Raw genomic sequence first — 23,191 nt, 5'->3', positions numbered from 1 at the left:
ATTGCCAACAAACACATGAAAGAATGCTCAACATCATTAATCATTAGAGAAATGCAAATCAAAACTACAATGAGATATCATCTCACACTGGTCAGAATGGCCATCATCAAAAAATCTAGAAACAATAAATGCTGGAGAGGGTGTGGAGAAAAGGGAACCCTCTTGCACTGTTGGTGGGAATGTAAATTGATACAGCCACTATGGAGAACAGTATGGAGGTTCCTTAAAAAACTACAGAGAGAACTACCGTACGACCCAGCAGTCCCACTACTGGGCATATACCCTGAGAAAACCATAATTCAAAAAGAGTCATATACCAAAATGTTCATTGCAGCTCTATTTACAGTAGCCAGGAGGACATGGAAGCAACCTAAGTGTCCGTCGACAGATGAATGGATGAAGATGTGGCACATATATACAATGGAGTATTACTCAGCCATAAAAAGAAACAAAATTGAGTTATTTGTAGTGAGGTGGATGGACCTAGAGTCTGTCATACAGAGTGATGTAAGTCAGAAACAGAAAAACAAATACCGTATGCTAACACATATATATGGAATCTAAGAAAAAAAAAAAAAAAGGTCATGAAGAACCTAGGGGTAAGACGGGAATAAAGACACAGACCTACTAGAGAATGGACTTGAGGATATGGGGGAGGGGGAAGGGTAAGCTGTGAGAAAGTGAGAGAGTGGCATGGACATATATACACTACCAAATGTAAAATAGATAGCTAGTGGGAAGCAGCCGCATAGCACAGGGAGATAGCTCGGTGCTTTGTGACCACATAGAGGGGTGGGATAGGGAGGGTGGGAGGGAGGGAGACTCAAGAGGGAAGAGATATGGGAACATATGTATATGTATAACTGATTCACTTTGTTATAAAGCAGAAACTAACACACCATTGTAAAGCAATTATACTCCAATAAAGATGTTAAAAAAAAATTCCTCTTAACTGTCATAAAATGTATATGTTTAATATTGTTTTAAAAATATACTTAAACAAATAATAAAATTCTTATTTGCTATGCCTGTCACTGATAAATAACAGTCTGGAACCAATAAATTCTTTGAAATCCAAAGAATTCTGTATTTCAAAGATACCCAAAAGGACATTTGCAAAATGGCCAACATTTTACTTATAAATTTTAAGTCATCTTTAGGCAACTGGGGCTTGTGGAAGGATTTGTAACCATTGTGCTAGATTGCTGGGCATTTTTGTGAGCTTAGTGCATTTAAGGGGGTTACATTTCTTCAGTTATGAGTTTATTTATTTATTCAACAAATTTTTATTGAGCCTTTTTTAAAGTTAACAGTCATTTTTCTAGGCACCGGAGACACAGTAGTGAGCATATTCAACAAAAATATCTTTGTCTTTATGGAGTTTGCATTCTGGTGGGAACGTGACAGAAAAAATAAGTAAGATATATGATATATCAAATAGTGACTTTCTGGAGATAAAGATGGGAGGATGGGGAGTGCTGGGCGGGTGTTCAGTTTAAAATAAGGGGGTCAGGGAAGGTCTCCCGGAAGTGACATTTGGAGGAAGACCGAAGGAGGTGAGGGAATAAATAAGTGCTTACATGGGGGAATGTGTTCCAACCAGAGCATATTCTAAGGCCCTGAGGCAGCAGCATGGCTGGAGGTTCTGGGAGTCTCCAGGAGTTGGGTGGACTGGTGCCGAGTGAATGAAATGGGAGAGTAGGAGGTCCAAAGAGCTATTTTATGTAAGGAATGGAGTAAATCATATAACACTTTGTGAGGACTTTGGCCTTGCTCGGAAGAAGATGAGAAACCATTGGAAAGTTAATGAAAAAGTCTTCAGAAACCCGAAGTGTACTTTGTGCAGTGAAACCTCTTATTTGTAATATTGATTAGTCCTTCTACCTCTCCCTTCCAAATTTCCTTCTTTCTTCTGAATGTTGAATTTCAGAAGACTTTACATTTGAAATATACATACATCAAACGAGCTGTAGCAGGTTTTTCAGAGTCCGGTTTCAGTGATGTCCAACACAGAGCAGTGTATTCATGCTGGCAGAAACCAGATCTTCAGGGCTCTGACCATGACATTTTGAAATGGAAACACAGAGACCGTAAAGCTGAGACTGTAGAAGAAGTAGCTTTTAAAGGAGATTTTCAGACTAATACACATGTCCTGCCCTAGTTAATAGACAAAATAGGACATGCAGAGAAGAAAGAGTTAAGTGGTTTGACTAATATTTTCCTGGATTGTAAAAGAGAAGTAGGGGTAGGAGGGAATGATGACAAAAAAATTATTCTGACCTTAAAAAAAGTCAAGATGCTTGGGAATCCTCGAAAAAACCCAGCTGGTGCAGACATAAAATTAGAATGATCATATGTCCTGTTTATGTCCCAGGACAATCCCAATTTATGCCTCTTGTCCAGTGTAATTATTAATAGCCCCCTTTCATTCCCAAAAGTGTCCTGGTTTAGACAGTAAGCTAATGTGGTCACCCAACATATAAAGTCCATAACCGTTTATGCTACATTTACATTATTTATCATTTATATTATTTCAAATCATTTCAGTTTTTGGTATATTCATAATTTTAGTTTGATTTTTGGGTTATTATTAGTGTTCATTATTTCAATATTTTGTCTTTTCTTTACAATTTTTTTCTCCTGTGGGAATAGTTTTATAGATTTGTGTTTAAAGAGATTGGAGATTGTTCCCTTTCTAGGCAATTCAGAAAAATATGCATTTTTTATTTTAGAAGATGCTTCTATTTATTTTATTTAACATTTTTGACTGTTGAATGGAAAACTATTTCAGAGTCAAATTTATATATAGTTTCTGGAGTATTGCTGTTAAAATAATATTAAATAATTATATATTAAAATTGCAATGTTATATTTATGTATTGTTTAAAAGCATTGAAGAGTTTTGGTTTGTGGAAGGATATTGAAGAGAAAAGTAAAGGTTTCATTTTTAAGGGAATTTTCTGGACGGAATGCTTTTATATATGTGCCCAGATTTGCTTTGGTAATATATTATCTCAATTGGAAACATCACTACACTGTAAATATTCCTATAACATTCTTATAGACATGGCATTGTGGAGTCAGGGGAAGAGAACTAAATGGAGAGTCTGGAAACTAGAATTCTAGTTTTATCTAGGAAGTGGCATCATGATTTTGCCAATATCATTTATCCAGTCTGTGCCTTAGGGCTGGTTCTCTGGCCTAAACTAAGTCATGGGCTATTGTGTGGAGCCAAGGAGCTAATATATTTGAAAGAATTTTATAAATTATCATTTCTGTCTAAATCTGAGATTGCATTAGATCTGTAGAAAAAAAGAAAGCTCTTTTAAGTGAGACAGTTACATTTCTTTCCTAAGGAAGTTCTGAACCAGTAAGTTAATTACCTCTTTCCCCTAGGGAATGAATCAGCTAATTATAAAGAGAGAGCCAAGGTCAAATTTAAGCCAATCTTTCCATTAGTCTGGGAGACTACTTAGTTTCATCCCTTGCATGGAGGGAATGCTGGAGCTAATGTGAACAGTTTGACAGGTTTGGGAGCCTAGGCAAATAGACCTTTCAGAATGACTTCATTATTTTATTGAAAATAACGTGTATTAATAGGCTGTCAGAGATACCCAAATGTCTATCTTTCACATGGAAATACTTTTTGGATTATGTGCACCAATGACCTGCATGACTGGCATAGATAATTAAATTTTAACTGTGTCTTTGCAACTAATCCAGTTTGATATCTGTGTTTCAGTGTAGGACATAGCTTTCATCAGAGATATTGGAGCAAGAAAGACTATGTTTAAATAGGCTTAAGCATATTCCTTTTTAATAATGTTCATTCATATTTTTATTGTTTGATTAAGAGTAGATCCACATTATAGACTCCTATAGTTGGCCTATCTTTGATACAAATGATATTTTTATGAACCACATTTTCATCAGTTCAGTGAATCATCCATTCCTGGATATCTGCCAACAGATAGTCATGACCTTGGGATAAAATAACAATTGGGAAAAATAATCATATTTCCCTATGTGATGCTGGGCAATGTAAAGAGTATAAAGGTGTGCCCTTTCCCTAGCACACACTTATTTAAATGCACAGAAATGAAGGAAAAATGAACTTAATCTTTTGTGTGATATTATTTTTAAGGACTGGGAAAACAATGACTAAAGAGAGCAGTTACGGCGTACCATTGTTATTGAGTGTATTTTTAATGTGTTTAGGGTGGGGTTGCGGGTGGAGAGTTCTACAGGCTGGGAGATCTGATTCAGTGTGGAAATAAATTCTGTCCATTTATATTATAATGTTTTTCTCATATATATTTTTTAATTATATGCCACTCCTACAGTAAAAGAAAAGGGAAAGAAAGAGAGAAAGAAAGGAAAGAAAGAAAACAAATGAACAGAAGCTTCTGAATAAGGATTGGTTTTTTTTTTTTTTTATAAATAATACTTTTTTTTTAATTTATTTTATTTATTTTTGGCTGTGTTGGGTCTTCGTTTTCTGTGCGAGGGCTTTCTCTAGTTGTGGCAAGCGGGGGCCACTCTTCATCGCGGTGCGCGGGCCTCTCACTATTGCAGCCTCTCTTGTTGCGGAGCACAGGCTCCAGACGCGCAGGCTCAGTAATTGTGGCTCATGGGCGCAGTTGCTCCGCGGCATGTGGGATCTTCCCAGACCAGGGCTCGAACCCGTGTCCCCTGCATTGGCAGGCAGATTCTCAACCACTGCGCCACCAGGGAAGCCCAGGATTGGTTTTTGGTATAGCTTGTTCTAGGTTTGGTTTTTGTTTTACTGGTCCTGGGGGTGGTGGTGCTAGTGATGATTGTGCAAAACAATGGATTTACCTTTAAATATGAAGTATCAGAATAAATAAGTATGGATTTTAATAGTGAACATTTCAATAGGTTAAGGTTAATTCTCAACAATTCATTATTTATTTATTTATTTAGGCTGCACCGGATCTTAGTTGCGGCATGCGGGCTCTTCGTTGAGGCATGTGGGCTCTTTGTTGCAGCATGCGGACTTCTTAGTTGAGGCATGCAAACTGGTAGTTGTAACATGCATGTGGCATCTAGTTCCCTGACCAGGGATCGAACCTGGGTCCCCTGCATTAGGAGCACAGAGTCTTACCCACTGGACCACCAGGGAAGTCCCTCAACAATTCGTTCCTAATATTATGCTATATCATTGAAAGAAGCAGACAGGAAGTCACATAAATGATTGCAAGAAAGCATTGACTGAAAAGTATATTGAACTGAGAAAATTAAAAACACAGTAAAAAATTTTAAGTGTTTTGTATATTTTAAAATATAGAAATTTTAATAATTTACAATATTATTCTCTCAACTGATGTTCGTTTCTATAAAAAGTATTCCAAGGATGTTTAATTTTTTGCCCAATGTGTTATCCAGAAAATGCTCCTCTAAAACTAGGTCTCTGTTAATGTTAGGTGTAGAAGATGGATTTCAAGTATCTGTGCTATCCCATTATCTAGAAAAAGGGTTTGCTGACCTACTATTTATTTTTCAGCTTTACCTAGTAAAGTTGCCTTGAGAATCTAAGCAGATAATTCATGGTTGAAGTATCAGCACTGTGCCTAACTGGTGAGCCCAGTAATCTTGGGTCCTCCTTTCATCTTTGACTGTCGGTGAAAATATCTAGTAGAATTCCTAGGGTTGTATAACAATGTGCTTGCCATAAGGGTACCCCTGTTACTTCAAATTACTCCTAAAGTGATAGGCATATTAACAGAGCAATGATTTCCAAATAGTCTAAAAGTTTGAAAAATGATTGTGTTGATTTAGTTTTCCAGAATTCACTTATAAACTGGGCTCCTCAGTTTAAATACAGGTTATTTTATATCTGTGAGGGAGAATGAGAAAAATCCAGTAGGGTAGATCTCTAAAGAAAACAAAAAGAAATTAAGGATTCATAGGATATCCACTTGGTTGGATATCTCCTATTTTTAAATGTGTTTTGATAGTGTTAAGAACACAATCTAGAAGAGAGAGCATGTGTGAACTTTATATTATCTTGGCTACTGGGTAGTGACTAGTACATGCATTTGCTTTTAGAAGGAAGTGTGTTTTGTTCCTTAAAGCAGTTTTAAAAGTTACTAGCTGATACTATTACATATTATTTTTGTACAATAAATATGTTTGGAGTTGTAAATGTTACTGCATACTACAGTGTGTCCATTCTGGTGGAATGCAGTCATTCTTTTTTTTTTAATATATATATCTATCTATTTATTTACTTATTTATGGCTGTGTTGGGTCTTCGTTTCTGTGCGAGGGCTTTCTCCAGTTGCAGCAAGCGGGGGCCACTCTTCATCGCGGTGCGCGGGCCTCTCACTGTCGCGGCCTCTCGTTGCGGAGCACAGGCTCCAGACGCGCAGGCTCAGTAATTGTGGCTCACGGGCCTAGTTGCTCCGGGGCATGTGGGATCTTCCCAGACCAGGGCTCGAACCCGTGTCCCCCTGCATTGGCAGGCAGATTCTCAACCACTGCGCCACCAGGGAAGCCCCGAATGCAGTCATTCTTAAAGGTTGACCTTCAGGAACCCTGAGTATGCCCTACATTTCTATGTGCCTGTTGACGATGTTGGACTTGATTTAGTATGTAGTTTTTTGTATGTAGTTAGCCTGCTTTAAATAATTTTTATACACTCATGTTTTTTAACAAAATAATCATAGAACTTAGAGTTCCAGTTTGGAATTGTTGCGGGGTTTTTTGTTTGTTTTCACACCTGTGAAGGGGTGCTGACTAGAATCCCTTTTAATTCAAAATATGATTTCTCTTTGAAACGAACTTTTAAGTGATGTGACCTTGAATATATTAGGTGTGATAAAATGAGAAATCTTTTACATTGATGTAAATGTTTTACTAAGCATGTTACTATGAACAGACATTTAGTTCTATTATACATAGCAACTACAGAGGCAGCTATGTATTTCATATAATTCCATGTGAGTCCCTTATATAAGAGACACTATAGTGTGACCTTTTTAAATGGCTTTTGAGTAATCTATCACAGCACTTCACATTTTATACAATGTATAGTCGGAATTAGTGCTTTCTACCGCTCAGCAACTAATGGAAAATATATATGAAACCGTGAATCTGTACAAGCAAGTCATTTCGTAGGAGGAATTTGGAAGGTTTTCTCTTATCAAATTATAATATGGATGATTTTAGCTTAGAATTGTTGAATTCTATTTGACATAATTTTTTTTTTTTAAATAAATCCACAACTCTGGGGTTTTTTCTTTTTTAAAGATTGATTGATTGATTGATTGCTATGTTGGGTCTTCGTTTCTGTGCTACGGCTTTCTCTAGTTGTGGCAAGTGGGGGCCACTCTTCATCGCGGTGCGCGGGCCTCTCACTATCGTGGCCTCTCTTGTTGCGGAGCACAGGCTCCAGACGCGCAGGCTCAGTAGTTGTGGCTCACGGGCCTAGTTGCTCCGCGGCATGTGGGATCCTCCCAGACCAGGGCTCGAACCCGTGTTCCCTGCATTAGCAGGCAGATTCTCAACCACTGCGCCACCAGGGAAGTCCTGACATCATTTTTGATAATACAAATTCCCTGTTCACTGGAATTTCTGGTACAAGACTTGTGTGAAGTGATTTGGAATAGAATACTTGGACTTCCTTATGGTGTAATTCAAACAGGACAATCTGAATAAAACTGCAGGAGGAATTTAAGGCAAAGGAGGTAATTTGGGTTTAGCCAACATTTAGTGCAGACCTTAAGGTAAAACTCTAAGTATATCAAGCTTATTGAAGTGACTAGCATACATGCCATAATTTAATATGAATGACTAGTTTAACTTCTGAATGTGTGTGTATGTGAGTTATTGATAGATAATATTTATAAGAGGGCATTAGATAACAGACACCATCCTCATGTGAATTGGGAAATTGAAGAGGAAAAATAACCAAAGTGTTTCATTTGCAATTGCATGTACTAGGGGAAAAAAGCTGTTTCCATCGTACTGATTGCACTCAAACAAGTATATTCTTCCTTGAGTATCAGAAAAGCTAGATCTTTTTACTAAAACCTATTAATCTCCAGATGAAAAAGCATCAGTAATTCTAGTAAATAAAATTTAGTGTCGGGGCTTCCCTGGTGGCGCAGTGGTTGGGAGTCTGCCTGCCAATGCAGGGGACACGGGTTCGAGCCCTGGTCTGGGAGGATCCCACATGCTGCGGAGCGACTGGGCCCGTGAGCCACAATTACTGAGCCTGAGCGTCTGGAGCCTGTGCTCCCCAACAAGAGAGGCCGCGATAGTGAGAGGCCCGCGCACCGCGATGAAGAGTGGCCCCCACTCGCTGCAACTGGAGAAAGCCCTCGCACAGAAACGAAGACCCAACACAGCCAAAAATAAACATAATAAATAAATAATAAATAAAAAATTAAAAAAAAAATTTAGTGTCAGTACTGTCTATTTAAAGATTATATTTTAGATTGATTATTAAAAAAGAGATTAAAATAGAAGTGTAAATGTTTTTGGTGAAAAAAAGAGTAAGTTAATTTTCTCTTGCTCGTTGGACTGTAATTTTAGCAAGTAAAAGAAACGAAACAAAAGGAAAAAAAAAACAAACCCAAACTTGCTGTCAAGTAATTGTGAAAAATAAAGCATTGGGTATATATAGTATTATGTAAGAATGTATTCTTTGAACTTATTTCAGAGGATTTGAAAATTTAAGGCTGTTGGAAAAATTAAGATGCTAAATGATCTGATTTCCTTTATGATGAAAATATTCATATGTACTTGTAATCTTAACTATATAAGTGGCAGTGAAACATGTTTTCTTCCTAAGTGTGTTCATCTGTTTTATATTTAATTGGAGAAAATTTCTTTCAGTTTTCTGATTATAATGATTACATGGCATGCAAGAAACCAGAGCATGTTAATCAAACCTCATGATTATAAGTATTTAACTTAATGGAAAATGATCATTATGGATATTCAGTAACATTCATTTGGCTACATTTCATGTAAAGTTAGTTCCATTCTTAATACTATAAGGTTATGCATTTGTGTATCACACTAATGAAGGGAATTTGTAAATCTGATTTTGAGTTTGAATCTCTCATTTCATTTTGCAACTTAAACAATACTTTTAGAAAATCAGTCTACATTGTTATATGGAATACAATTTGTTAATTGGCCTCTTCCAAGATGACAGTACTGAAGATTGTAATGCATATTGGATATTCATTTTATTCAAGGTGTTGAGTACTTTTAAGTACTAATTTCTTTAATTTAAAGAAAATAGAGCTTCTAGGAATAAAAGTATTATTGTTCACCATGATGGTTCAGAATAATATGATTTACTTTCCCATTTGAAATAACTTATAAATGACATTTCCTTATAGGCTATTCTACTGAAATTTCACTAGATGAAAGAGAGATATGTATTTAACTTAATGATGAGATTTTATTATCACAATCTAACTTTTTTTAAACTTTTTATTTTATATTGGAGTATAGTTGATTAACAATTCTAATTTTTAAGAAGAGATTAATTCTCTTGTCTGTTTTTACCTCCATGTTACTTTTAAATTTTATTATTAAGATTTATTCAGAAGCTAAAAATCATATACTAGAGCTTTACTTTTAACTGTATTCCTACTTATCTGCAATGTTCATAATACTATAGAATACTTTTCAAGGGGAGAAAATATTTTATTAAAATTTCATGCATATATTGTTCCTTGCTGGGTAGTCTCTTCTATAAGTAGAAAAATATGACTATAAAATATTGATTTCATTAAGGAAGTATGAGTTGGAAATGTCACAGGTGTAACTAATCATCATCACTGAGGCAATAATATTTTTCTTTAAATGGTAATAATGTCAACAATATTCTGTGTATTTTTTTAACCACTAATTTTACCTTTAGATTTTCTCTAAGTATCTTCTTGTGATTTTAGGCATTTCTGTGCCTTTCTATTAAAGAGCTGGGTTGTGTACATGAATACTTGTCATTAACTTAGGTATATCTCACTGTGGCATTTTTTTCAATTTATTTTCTCCTTCTTATTCCATGACCCCACGGTATTAATGGAGCTTCAAATTATTGTTTAAATATTATACTTTCCAGATGCATTGATGAAATATTTCAAAATATGAAATTTTGAGGACTTCCCTGGTGGTCCAGTGGTTAAGACTCTGCGCGTCCAGTGCAGGGGGCACCGGTTCGATCCCTGGTCAGGGAAGTTCCGCATGCTGTGCAGTGTGGCCCAAAACAAAACAAAACAACAACAACAACAAAAAAAACCTCACAGTCTGAGAAAAACTGTAAACTGATGTGAAATAAAATTCATTAAAAAATATGAAATTTAAAAAAATATATGAAATTTTGAGCACAAGATGATAAAGTTATAGCATATCAGACTTAAGCAGTGAATCTGAGAACTCCAATCCCACCCTTCCATTTTTTCCCTGTTCTTATGCTCTACAGTAGGAATTTAAAAATTGATTCCACACCTAGCTCAGTGTCTGACACATAATAGACGTTAGCAAGATCTTTTTTTTTTTTAATGAATTAATTAATTTATTTATTTTTAGCTGTGTTGGGTCTTAGTTTCTGCGCGAGGGCTTTCTCCAGTTGCAGCGAGCGGGGGGGCCACTCTTCATCGCGGTGCGCCGGCCTCTCACTATCGCGGCCTCTCTTGTTGCGGAGCAGAGGCTCCAGACGCGCAGGCTCAGTAGTTGTGGCTCACGGGCCCAGTTGCTCCGCGGCATGTGGGATCCTCCCAGACCAGGGCTCGAACTCTGCATCGGCAGGCGGACTCTCAACCACTGCGCCACCAGGGAAGCCCCGCAAGATCTTTCTAAATGAATGAATAAACACATCTTCAAGAGAGGTTCTCAAAAGGACCATGTGTTTGTGATATGAAGGGCTGTCTGGATATCCAGTAACAACTGTGGAGGATAAATAGTGATAGATAACATTCTTCATTCGTTGCTGATTGCTTACGTCTGATTTGAGACTTTAAAAACAATGTATATTTCTGCTCATTTCAGCCCTCAAGATCTTTTACTTTTCCACATCTATTTACTTCATTAGTTCTCTGTTTCATCCAGAGAGCGGTTGGTTTTACAGATTATCCCCATTGCTGAAATACTCTTGTTTTCTTATCTGATGATGGAAGAACTGTATTTTCCATTGTTACACGTGATTTTTTCCTTTGTTTTCTCTAAATGAATTGTTTCTAGAAAGGAATCTAAACTGTGGCTAATTATTATTCAACATTCATAGTGTTAGTGAAAACAAAAGTTGACCTTATACAGTGAAGGGCTATAGGAAAACTTGGGTGTAACAAAAATTGTTTTTTAAAGTGAAGGGAAAAAAATTCAGCAATGAAGTTGGGAGAGTATGCTTCAGTTTTCCACATTTTAACTCCAAAAAAAAAAAAGAGTCATTCAATGTGATGATGCAGTTTTTAAGGGATTTTTCTTATAGTGTTTACATGATCTGAATAATATTTGATGGTAAAGATCAAGCACCTTTGATTCAACTCAGGATATGCTGAGGGTAAAATCTTAGTCTTTCGTGGAGGGCTTTTTCCTTTCTTCCATTAACGTTGAGAAGGAAAACTTGGATATAGTCTTCATAGCTCCATTTAATAAATTCTCCTCTTCCTCCTCCTCCCTTTTTTCCCCTTTCTTTTTTTCTGTAACGCTGTCATTTTCTCCTTCTCTTCTTTTCCTCTTTCCTTCCATCAGTGTTTATTCCTTGCTGGGCTCTTCAAGATATGTGGTTCATCTTCAAGCTCCAGAAAGAGAAGAGAAGTAAAAGAACTGTGGCATTTCTTTTCTTTTCCCACCTCAACAAACAAATCCTTTATTGAGATGTAGATCTCTTTAGCATCACTCATGGTCTCTGTCTGGCCTGCATCCACCCGTTGCCGGTGCCGGAAGTAGAAAAGGCAGAGGGTTTGCCTCATTCAGTGGAGACAGGATTTCAGCCCTCAGTTTCTGATTCCTCCAGACCCTTTTGTGCAATACCCACACTGTACCGTGGAATGCACCAGCCCGCCTTATGCTGATTTCTGTTTTTAAAAGTGTTCCTTCTGAAAATGTAGCCGTGGGGAATGCCCCCGGGATTTGTTAAATAGGTGACATGATTATACATCATAGGTGAATACTTGAAACCCCTATGTGGCTTGTATTTTCAAAATGGAAAGGGCTCTGGAGCCTACTGGTATTATTCCCTCATTTTACAAACAAGGCAGTTGAGGGATTGAAAAGTGAAGTTATGTAGCCATTTAGTGGCAGAGCCCTGCCTGAATCTGCCTGCAAACCAGAGGCCCTTGAGGCTCAGTAAACATTATATCCCGCTCTTTTACTCAATCAGCATATAGACAAAATTAGATTTGATAGTCTAAAAATGGAATATGTTTCTGAAAGTTATTTAGAATACAATTTTATTTCATAAATTAGGTAGTTTAGTGTGATCTAGTGTAGAGAATTGAAACCAGATGTACCTGGGTGTGCATCTAAACTGCCACTTAATGTTAGTATGAACTTGGACAACGTATTTAACCTCTTTTTCTTAATCTGTCAAATAGGGACAGTGAACCCTTATTTTATGTGGTTATGGTAAAACCAGGTCTCAAATCCAAGTATTCAAAATTCTTGACACCAAAGTGAAGTGCTCCAGGGAAAATGAAATCCATATAGAATGTTTGGCTTCAATTTACCCATTAGTGTAACTCATTTCTTTCAAATTTTAGCAACATTTCTCAGAGCTAGCACCATTTAATTGATTTGTACTCCAGATAGCATCCTTTACTTGTATAATTTTGGAACATTTTTCTTTTCACTGACCACTGAAGGTATCTTATTAACATCTGGATAACACTTTAGGGAAGTGATTTTTCAGTAGTTTCTCTTTCAAAATGTTTTAGGATATAATTTATCATAGATGTATGTGGCGATTTCATTTAATTACTTGAAGTAGGCTGTTGTAATCAACAGGACATTTTTTGTAGCAAGTGAGCAGTTCTAGAAAGTTTTTTTTTTTTTTGAAAGTTGTTTGCAATGAGAAGACCCATTCTTATTATTTATTTATTTATTTATTATTTTTTTTGGCTGTGTTGGGTCTTTGTTTCTGTGCGAGGGCTTTCTCTAGTTGCGGCAAGCGGGGGCCACTCTTTATCGCGGTGCGCGGGCCTCTCACTATCGCGGCCTCTCTTGTTGCGGAGCGCAGGCTCAGTAGTTGTGGCTCATGGGCTCTAGAGCGCAGGCTCAGTAGTTGTGGCTCACGGGCCCAGTTGCTCCGCGGCATTTGGAATCCTCCCAAACCAGGGCTCGAACCCGTGTCCCCTGCATTGGCAGGCAGATTCTCAGCCACCGCACCACCAGGGAAGCCTTTCTAGAAAGTTTTCAAGGACTCACAGGTTTTTGGAATGCAGGACCCACAATCTGGAGATCAGCTGGTGAAATATAATTCACAGCACCATGACTGGGAACAGTCAAGAAAATTCAGGATTCTCAGAAAAGTGTAAAAGTGTAATCACCACTTGTTCTTAGTATGGAACAGTGTCATTTATTCGGCAAATGAGAGGAAAATACTTTGTAAAATTGAAGTTCATTGGGGACTGTATTACTGTAGTTTCCCTTACATGATACAATGACTAAATAATGTTTCCAAATGAGATTATATATAATGCTGTGCAATTTATTGACGGTGAATGTCTTTCCTTTGCATTCATATGTAGGTCAGCCAAAAAATTCACCTCAAAGATCACTTCCATTCTTAGATTCATCTATTAGATATTCATTGTTGGCACAAAAGTTCAAGACGTAGGGACTTTTCTTCTTTTAATTAAGCCAGTTACTTGTTTCATGAAAGATCCTCTAAATTTGGTGGTGATGTAGCCTGTCATCTACTGAATATGACGTATTTCACTACTTAGGTGCTGCTTTTATTGAGCTTTGGTGAGACAAGTTTAATCTGAAACTGATCATGTTATGTTTCTAAATCTTTGCTAAATGGCAAGCATTTTTTGTACCTATATAGTAAAGTATATCACACATCTTAAATAGATTAGCAGTGTTTTAGAGTGAATTTGGTATATCAGCAATATGAGGTTCTTTTCCTGGAGTGAGCTGCATTAGCATTATTAAATTAAGAATTGTAAAGATGCTTAAATGAAAACAACTGAGGTTAGTTTTATTTAGCTAGAAGGGACATTAGCGTTAGAATGGTGAACAAGTCCTTTTTTCTGAAACACATAACTGAACTTTCTTTCCCTTTCACTGTTGTTTATTTTTCTTTACCAAATGGAAGAAAATGCACTGTAATAAATTAAGAAGAAATTATATTTTGCTTAGTAAGTATCTGGATGGTTAATAGGTAATTAGGTACAAGAGAAAATAAGTATAGAAAACTTTTGATTCCTTTTCTAATATTGGAAATGAGGAATTCAGAAGAAATCAATACAGTGTGTATTAATTTAAGCATTTTGTGTTTTGGTAATAACTTTGTTCAGTTATATACAAGTATTCCTTAGAAAGAGAAGTCTATTTATATTCTCTTATATTTTGCTTAATATCTCTGAATAGCTGAATAGTTTTTTTTTCCTTTAATTTCATAGTAATTTGCATTTATTTTTAAGTTTTCAAGAGAATTTTCTTTTCTGGGCTTGAAGGGACATATTACATGTGGCAAATGTAATATTGTATTTGTACATTACTGTTTACATTGTTAATTGCACATATTATTATTGTAAACATTACAAATGTAAATAGTTCGTTGGGCAAAATGACACTCATTCAATGCGGACTCAATTTAGTGAATGTATACAAGATAAAATCTAATGAAAGGACATGAGAGTAAAGAAGTACACGGTTATACTGTTCCACCAATAGGATGAAAACGCTTGATTATTGCTATTAGGGTAAACAGATTGTGTTCTTCTAACATTTTCTCTCTTGCATTTTAGCTAAGGAATTATATTAATTTAAATGAAAGTGAAGGAGATGTCTAGGAGGAAAATTGCTCTGGCTAATTATAGGTATGCACCAAATCAGTGTGCCAATGATTTTGTATAGCTATGCAGTCAGGATTTATCAAAATGAGACTTTCACAGCACATTTTGCCTCTTTGTATCTGATCATTGGTTATTTCAGTGAGCTTTCCCAGGTGATTTTGTAGGCTAGTTCCATCAATACACTTACATGAATGGCTTCCCAGAGCACATGGACCTGATGAAGGGGGCTGTTATAGATTATTCTGCTATGGGAGGAATCATGTTCTTGTTTTAAATTCTATTTGTCTAATAGGTACAATAGAACTTCCTCCAAGGAGACGTTTATCCGTGCTGAAAGCCAGCATATCCTGTAGTATGGGGGTCATCTCTAAATGAAGGCCTGCAATGATTCTTGATCTCTTTCCTGGTAAATCGCATCTCAGGGAGCTACTGCATTTTCCTGCTTTGGCTCTCATTTTAACAAGTCTCGAAGTAATGATAGTAAGCACTTATTGAGTGCTTAGCACATGTCAGGCATTGCTCTAACTTTTTATATGTATTATTGAAGCCTTACATAGTCTTGTGTGATAGTAGCCGTTATTACCTGCATTTTACAGATGAGGAAGCTCAGACACAGTGAGATTAAAGAGATTAAATGAATCATCCCACCCGAAGACCTAGACCTATTAGGTAGCAGAAAATGATGTGAACCCAGATGGTAGGGTTTCCAGAGCCCTGGGGCAAGCACAGCTGCATTACCCAAACTTCTTTAACTGAAACCTCTAAAATAAGAAGGAGCAAATCTTTTATTTGAGAGCAAAAATCCATTGTAATTAATTTGAGTAAACACTTAAATGATCACTAGTTTTTGTTATATCTGATTGGCATGTTGAAAGGTTGGTGTGGCCCCCAGATCGTGGATCTAGAATGCCAAACATTGGGTCTGAAAGTGGAAGGAAGACAGGGCAGATGCCTGCAGCTGTGGCAGTCCTATCAATGTCAAAAACCAAAGGTTTTCTTTCCTTTGGTTGGAATTCTTTGGTTTCCTTCTCCCTTAATTGTAGAGTAAAAATGTTAACTTTTATTGCATGGTCATACACTGTTCAGTAAGGTACATATATGAGTAAGGAGACATCAGAAATAAGCTGATTTTACACTGTTTTTTTTTGAAATTGTTAGACACATACAGTATGTCCTCAGCTTAAACTAACATGTTTATGATTTTGATTAAAATTTTTTGGCCAATTTTACTGATACCCTCTATTATTGAATATTCATGTTTGTGTGAACTGACAGACTCATTTTGTCAAAATAGTTGAATTGGTTATTTGTTTATAGTAGGTTTTGACAAAACATGTGTCAAGAAGACAGTTTTATAGGAAAATAATTGGGAGTCGAGGCATGATTGATCTCCCTGCTAGATAGTCACCAGACATAATAGCAGGTTCAAATCTGTAAGAAAACTTGCCATAAATAAGTCCATTTAACCATGTTTAACAGGTGTTCCAGAGCTTTTTTTCTCCTCCAGAAATGCTTTATTTTATAAAACCCTATTATCTAAGAACTGTCTTTGGTAAATGCTGCTATTTACGTAAAATCTGATGTTCTTAGAAGGCCCAGTAGTCTCTGGGGTTCTTATGTGAATTGCTCTTCTGAACCTTCCACTAAGGTCACATTAAACTCATAGTAAGAATTTCATACATGCCCATGATGATGAATTCAGTTCTTGATTAGACAGCCCTCTTGGGGCCATATTTAATGTCAATTGGCAAGATAAGTTTCTCTGTGTTAGACCCCAAATGTGATAGAAACACTTACATGATACTTGGTTTTTTTTAGGTATAAATAAGCCAAGTGTAAATGAGAATTTTCAGGTGATACAACAAAATGCTGGCATATGAAACTACAGAAATCCTGTGGGAATTCACAGAAGCACAAAAATAACAAATAATAAAAAAATACTTAAATTTGAGTTCATACTTCCCACTAAGTATTGCACTAAGCACTTTTGCCAAGTATGGTCTCATTTAATCCTTTTAAATGCCTCTTGGTTATGTAAATATCTCCATGTTACAGGTGAGGAAACTGTGGTTTCTCAAGGATTTCTTAAGGACCCATAGCTGTTTAAGCCAGAATGTGAAGACAGGTGATTAGGTACTTCAGAACTCATCACTGCTACACTTAGTGTCATTTAGAGCTCGGATTCTGCTCCATATGGCTGAAAATTGTCAATGGCAGCTGCACTAACTAGTCTTTTTAAGGAGTAAAGGTTGGGGAGGCACATTTTTTAGCAAAATCACAGGCTGGACTGAGAGGCAGCCCACAATCATTGATGGAAAACTTTTGAGTTTTGGATAGGATCCAAGTTCAACGCTCATATGTGGAAATACTGGAGGTATAAATAAACCAAGTGTAAATGAGAGTTTTACTTCTTGACCAACCCATCAGAAACCAAATTACAGCTAAGGCCTTGTACCTTTCATAAGCTGAATACTGAAATAGCTGTTCCTTGTAATATTTTGGTCTCTTTCAAGTTGGGAACAGTTAGATAAGAAGACAGAAGAGCCAAATTAAGGTGCTCAAGGAGCAGACTGCACATTCAGGATAAATATTATTGGGTTTAGAGAATTACGTCATGAGATGTGAATCGTATATCAGTAAATCATTGGAAAGTTTTTTTTTTTTTTTTTTTTTGGATTGCTTGCCATGTCCATTCTGGGTAGGGAATAATGAACTCAAAAAGAAAGAGCATGGTTCAGGGAATCCAGAGAACTAGGTATGACTTCAGGCTTTGCCTTTAATTATCTTTGGATTATTGGATAAGTCACCTCTTATCTATAGAGGCATGGTAGCAAGGATTAAAAGCACAACTCTAGAGTCAGGGGTCCTCATATGAGCCCTGGTGTCTCCTAGTTATTTGCTATGTGAACTTGGTAAAGTCATTTAATTTCTTTGTGCCTTGAATTCTTGCATATGAAAAGTAGATTAGCAGTATCCACATTTTAGGATTTTTATGAAGTTAACACATGCAGTATAAAGTGTTTAGAAGGGTGTCTAGGATATAGGAAGTGCTATGTGTTAACGATTATTTTATTATTGTTTTAATTATTATTATTATCACTACTGCTCTTATTCTCTTTAAGCCTCAGTTTCTTCAACTAGAAAATTAGGGGGTGAAATTCATGATATTTAAGATCATAATTTCAGATTCGTACACATTTATTGAATTTAGCATAAAAGTCTTCTAATGATTTGTGAGGAGTCTTATCAGTACAAAAGTATGAAAATTAATACAAACAGCAAGTGCTGTGTGTTTTTAGGGCAAAAAAATAAACACAAAGCAAACACAAAGTAAAAAGACAAAGCAAAACCCTGTGTTTGGCAGTTGAAGGACCTGTTATTAAGTGTTTGATTCTCAAGGATGTGGAGGTTTAGATGGAAAGCAGGCTTTGCATCTTTGCAGAAGTTGTGACATTTGAATAGGGATGATTAGGAAGTTGCATGCTTAAGTAGGTAAGCAAGGCATTTGTTAATCATAAGGACTAATTAGGAAGTATTTGCTATGCCAGTAATGTTCCAAGCACTTTACAAATATTAGTTTATTTAATCCTCAAGAAATTAAATAACTCACCCAACATCATACAGTTGGTGAAGTTGGGATGTAAACCCAGGCAGTTTGGCTTCTGAGTTGTGCTTTTAGCCCCTTTGCCTTACTATCTCTGAAAGGCTTGAAGGAAGGCATAAGATTACATGGAATACTTAGAATATGTATTGTGTAGTTGGGTATGGCCAAACTATAGGGTTTGGGGATAAGATGTATTAAGGGTTGGTAACTGGAGAATTAAAGAAATAGTCTGATCATTATCTTCATAACCTAGATAAGAATGTATTGAGGAATTAAACTAGAATGGTCACCACAGTAATGGTGAGGAGGCCATGTTAGAGAAGATCTTATCCTTTTTGGGTCAGGGATCCTTTTGTGAATCTGTTAAATTGTGGGCCTTCTTTCCAGAAATGTGTGCAACATATGACATTGCTACAGAATTTCAACAGTTTCACAAGCCCTTTAATTTATTTGATGCTTTATGCAGCTTGGTTTTCCTCCCTTGTAATAATTGTAATAATTGTGTACTTTCATAAGTCTACAGTTTGTTTTTACTTTGTGTTTGTTTTGTTTTCTATGTTTTCTTTTACTTTCCTTTTTTAAAATAAATTAAATATTAAATTAATTAAATTTAAATTAAATTTAAAATAAATTTTAAAATTCCTTTTTTAAAATAAATTTTAATATTTTACTTTCCTTTTTTAAAATAAATTTATTTATTTATTTATTTATTTTTGGCTGTGTTGGGTCTTCGTTGCTGTGCGCGGGCTTTCTCTAGTTGCCGTGAGCAGGGGCTACTCTGTTGTGCTGCGCGGGCTTCTCATTGCGGTGGCTTCTCTTGTTGTGGAGCACGGGCTTAGGGCGCACGGGCTTCAGTAGTTGTGGCTCTCGGACTCTAGAGCGCAGGCTCAGTAGTTGTGGCGCACGGGCTTAGTTACTCTGCAGCATGTGGGATCTTCCGGGACCAGGGCTCGAACCTGTGTCCCCTACACTGGCAGGCAGATTCTTAACAACCGGGTCACCAGGGAAACCCTAATATTTCACTTTCTTTAGATACCTGCTCTTTGGTTACTAATTTTTACAAAATTATAATTTTGGCAAGTTCTTGATCAACTTTAATCAACTTTATGTCCTTGCTGTATGAATATATGTAAATAAGTAATTGCAGTGAAATTTCCTTACTTTGTTGCTTGAGTACAAAAGTGTTAGCAGACCTTCTGGCCAGTAGATAGTCTCTACTTATCTGTATCATTCTGTGTTAATTCACAAATAGTTTGTTATTTGAATAACTGTATCTGGGATGGGAACATTATTTGCATTAAAAAAAAAAAAAAAAAGAGATCAGTCCTATTTGCACAATGCAACTGAAATGGCCTCTTCTGGAGAGCCAGATCCAAGATTCTGCCTTTGCTCCTAGGACCCTTTTTTGTCTCTTGAGCATGGAAACCCTTAGGGTAATTAAGAGTCTAGAGGTAAGGGAGTCAGAAGAGGCTGGGTGACTGATTATCATTTTTGTTTATCATTTGGTGTGAGAGTAATAATTGGGTCCCCCTTGACTATGTGGGGAGTAAACATTGCCAATACCTATGGGAAATTGCTCTAGTAAAATTCACATGCTATTTAAGATTTGATATTTTTAAAAAATACAATCTAACTTGACAGTTTGGTGAGCTGAACTCAAGTTTATCTTCCCGAAGTGATGAAAATCAATTCTTTTCTTTCTTTCTCCTTTTCCTTTAATTTCCTCTGAACTTTTACTACACTTGGAGTAACGTTAAAGTCTCCATTTCAAAAGTATAAATTATGTCTTTGTACAAATGTACAAAAATCATGATGTTATTAACCAGTTAGTTTAGAGGAAGAATGTTATCAGAGAAACAACTTTAGAGGTTTCTGTATTTTCTCAGACTTCAGGCTTATAAAGGAAAGTTGCTTTTAGTTAGATTGCATTTATGTAATAGATAAAATCTTTATGACATTTTTCTTTCTTCAGTACATAGTGTGTGTACCCTATATATCATTTAAAAAATACACCTGATATATAGAGTATTAGCAAATCAAAGACTATTTTGAGTTTCATTATGAATGACTAAATGCACATTTTTGGGGAATGAGGACCATTTATATTCCTAAAAATAATTGACAATATATATATAAACCTTCATGTATATCTTCTGATTAGGGAAGGAGACATTTCACTGAAGGTGAACTTATCACATAACTGAGACATATCTCTTTTTAACACTAAATTATTGAAAATTCTGTTTAATGAAAGTGTATCAAAATTGTATTATACCTTTTCCACTTTGTAACAGTGTATTATCCAGTAATCTGGAATAAGATGCTTATGAAGTGTGGAATGTGTACCATTATGAACACCATGGATATGCCCTGATATCCTCTAGGGCTGTTGTGAAATATGGAACTCTACACAGGAATGCTTAGTTATGCCCCGTCGCCATCCTTTTCTATTTAGTAGTCTGAGAATGCTTCCATTCCTTTCCTATGGAGTAATGGGCACAGATTTTCTGGTGAGTGTTCTCACTCCAGCTCAGTTTTTGATTACCTCTGGGTATGTAATTGAACTGTTGTTGGTGAAGATGATGGGAACCAGAGCTCTGAATAAGTGGAACATTATCGTGGATCAAGGGATTTAAAGAGCACACACACAGCTCCATTGTTAGAGTAACGTTCGCTCTTACACCATTTGATTTGTATGTGTGTGGATATATCCTTTATCTTACATTTGTATTAATCTGTTAGTTATATATTTAATCATGATTATTTCTTGAGTGGGGATTTAAGGCAAGGAAAGATTTTAAATGATGTGGTAATAAAAAAAAAAATACTATGTTTCTAAATGAGCCTGCTAGTTGTGAATTTGGCACATGTAACTTTAAGAAAAGCATTCACAGTGTTGCCTAAATGATTCACCATCATGCCCGAATGAGTATCTTGAACTTGGGTAGTGAAAAATTTATGGGACTGAAGCTTTTAAGATGTTTTAGGGAACCATAACCCAAAGTCATATATCATGGGAATTATGTTGCTCTGTTTGTCATGCTATATGTGCTTAGAATGAGTTAGATAACCTAGTTTTTAGCTGTTCTTGACTGCTACATTTTACAATAAATTTTTCATTTGTGTCTACAAGTAAGATTTGAATTCATTCTGACTGGTAGTGATAGTTTGTCAAACAGATACTAAAAAGAGGGGAAAGAAAGTCCTGAGCTACTTCTGGCCCTTAGGAATGCTGAGAAAGTGTTAGTCTATTAAGTCTCAGGTATTTCAAGTTTAACAGTTAAAACAAAGTCTTTTTTTTAAATGAAGCATACTTCAGTAATTATATATTAATAACATTCTTATAAACTAGAAAATGCTCTTTTTAAAGGAAATATTTGAATGTCTTTCTGAAATTCCAGAGGATAGTGCTTTATAAGCTTAAAAGCACCAAAATACTATTGTACTGATATGGTATTGTTTTTATTGTTGTTGGGTTAATTTTACATCACAGATAACAACAAATTTTATATATGATCCTGTAATCACAGGTGGGATTAAAGCATTCAGTACTTCAAACTTTTTGTAGTGATTGTTTCCCCTTCCCTTTTCAGTTTTCTCTGTTGCTCACTTTTGACCATGTCTGTATGTTTCATCTTGGGAGTTCTCCTCTAGCTCCCACCCCACCATCTGACAGACTTGGTCTCTTTCCGGTAATGAGCACTTTTAAAGACACATGTACTAAATGCAGTTTTCAGTTTGAGTTATTTTGGCCATTGACTGTTCTTTTTATGATTACATACATACTTTTAGATCTGAACAAAGCCATTTTTTTCTGTTCTCTCTTCTTCAACTACAGATCTTCCTCGACTTATGATAGGGTTATTTCCCAATAAACCCATCCTAAGTCGAAAATATCATAAGTTGAAAATTCATTTAGTACATACCTCTAACCTACCAAATATCATAGGCTAGTCTAGCCTACCTTAAACGTGCTCAGAACACTTGCATTAGTCAACGTTGAGCAAAATCATCCAACACAAAGCCTATTTTTATAATAAAGCATTGAATGTCTCACATAATTTATTGAATACTGCACTGAAAGTGAAAAACAGAGTGGTTGTAAGTGTATCGTTATTGCTTGGCTAACTGGGAGCTGTGGATCAAAGAGAGTAGTATACTGCAGATCACTAGCCTTGGGAGAGATCAAAATTCAAAGTTAGAAGTATAGTTTCTACTGAATGCATATCTTTGGTTATCATGGTAAGGTTGAAAAATTGAAAAATTGTAAGTTGAACCATTGTAAATTGGGGACCATCTGTACTTCTAGTACCACAGAAATTTTACCCCCTATCTGAGTGAACAAGGAGAAAAAAAAAGTTCATTCATTTTTGCATTCACTCAAAAACATATTGATTGAATATCAAATGCCAGGGTACTGGACTTGAACCTTTGGTGGCACTCGATTGTTAATCTTTCTACTTATTATTAGAATTATTCTGATGTTTTTCGAATAGTGGTGATTAATTGACTCATTTAAAGAGTGAAATTTGGTGTTGCCTGTCAATTTGCAATTGACATTATAATCCCAGCAACCTGTTTC

General features: G+C 36.0%; 1 protein-coding gene and 1 non-coding gene across 3 annotated transcripts in view; one reads left to right on the top strand and one right to left on the bottom strand.

The window, feature by feature from the left end:
• Positions 1 to 23,191, top strand: part of PPP3CA (protein phosphatase 3 catalytic subunit alpha) — a 305,294-nt gene that overhangs the window by 117,710 nt on the left and 164,393 nt on the right. The window lies entirely within an intron of this gene.
• On the bottom strand, positions 5,071 to 5,143 carry TRNAR-CCU (transfer RNA arginine (anticodon CCU)). The gene has a single exon. It is a non-coding gene; the product is annotated as a tRNA-Arg (tRNA).

The sequence above is a fragment of the Balaenoptera ricei genome, chromosome 5 (assembly GCF_028023285.1).
Source record: "Balaenoptera ricei isolate mBalRic1 chromosome 5, mBalRic1.hap2, whole genome shotgun sequence".
NCBI lineage: Eukaryota > Metazoa > Chordata > Mammalia > Artiodactyla > Balaenopteridae > Balaenoptera > Balaenoptera ricei.
The sequence above is the reverse complement of the archived record's forward strand: the minus strand, read 5'-3'. Positions and strand labels throughout refer to the sequence as shown.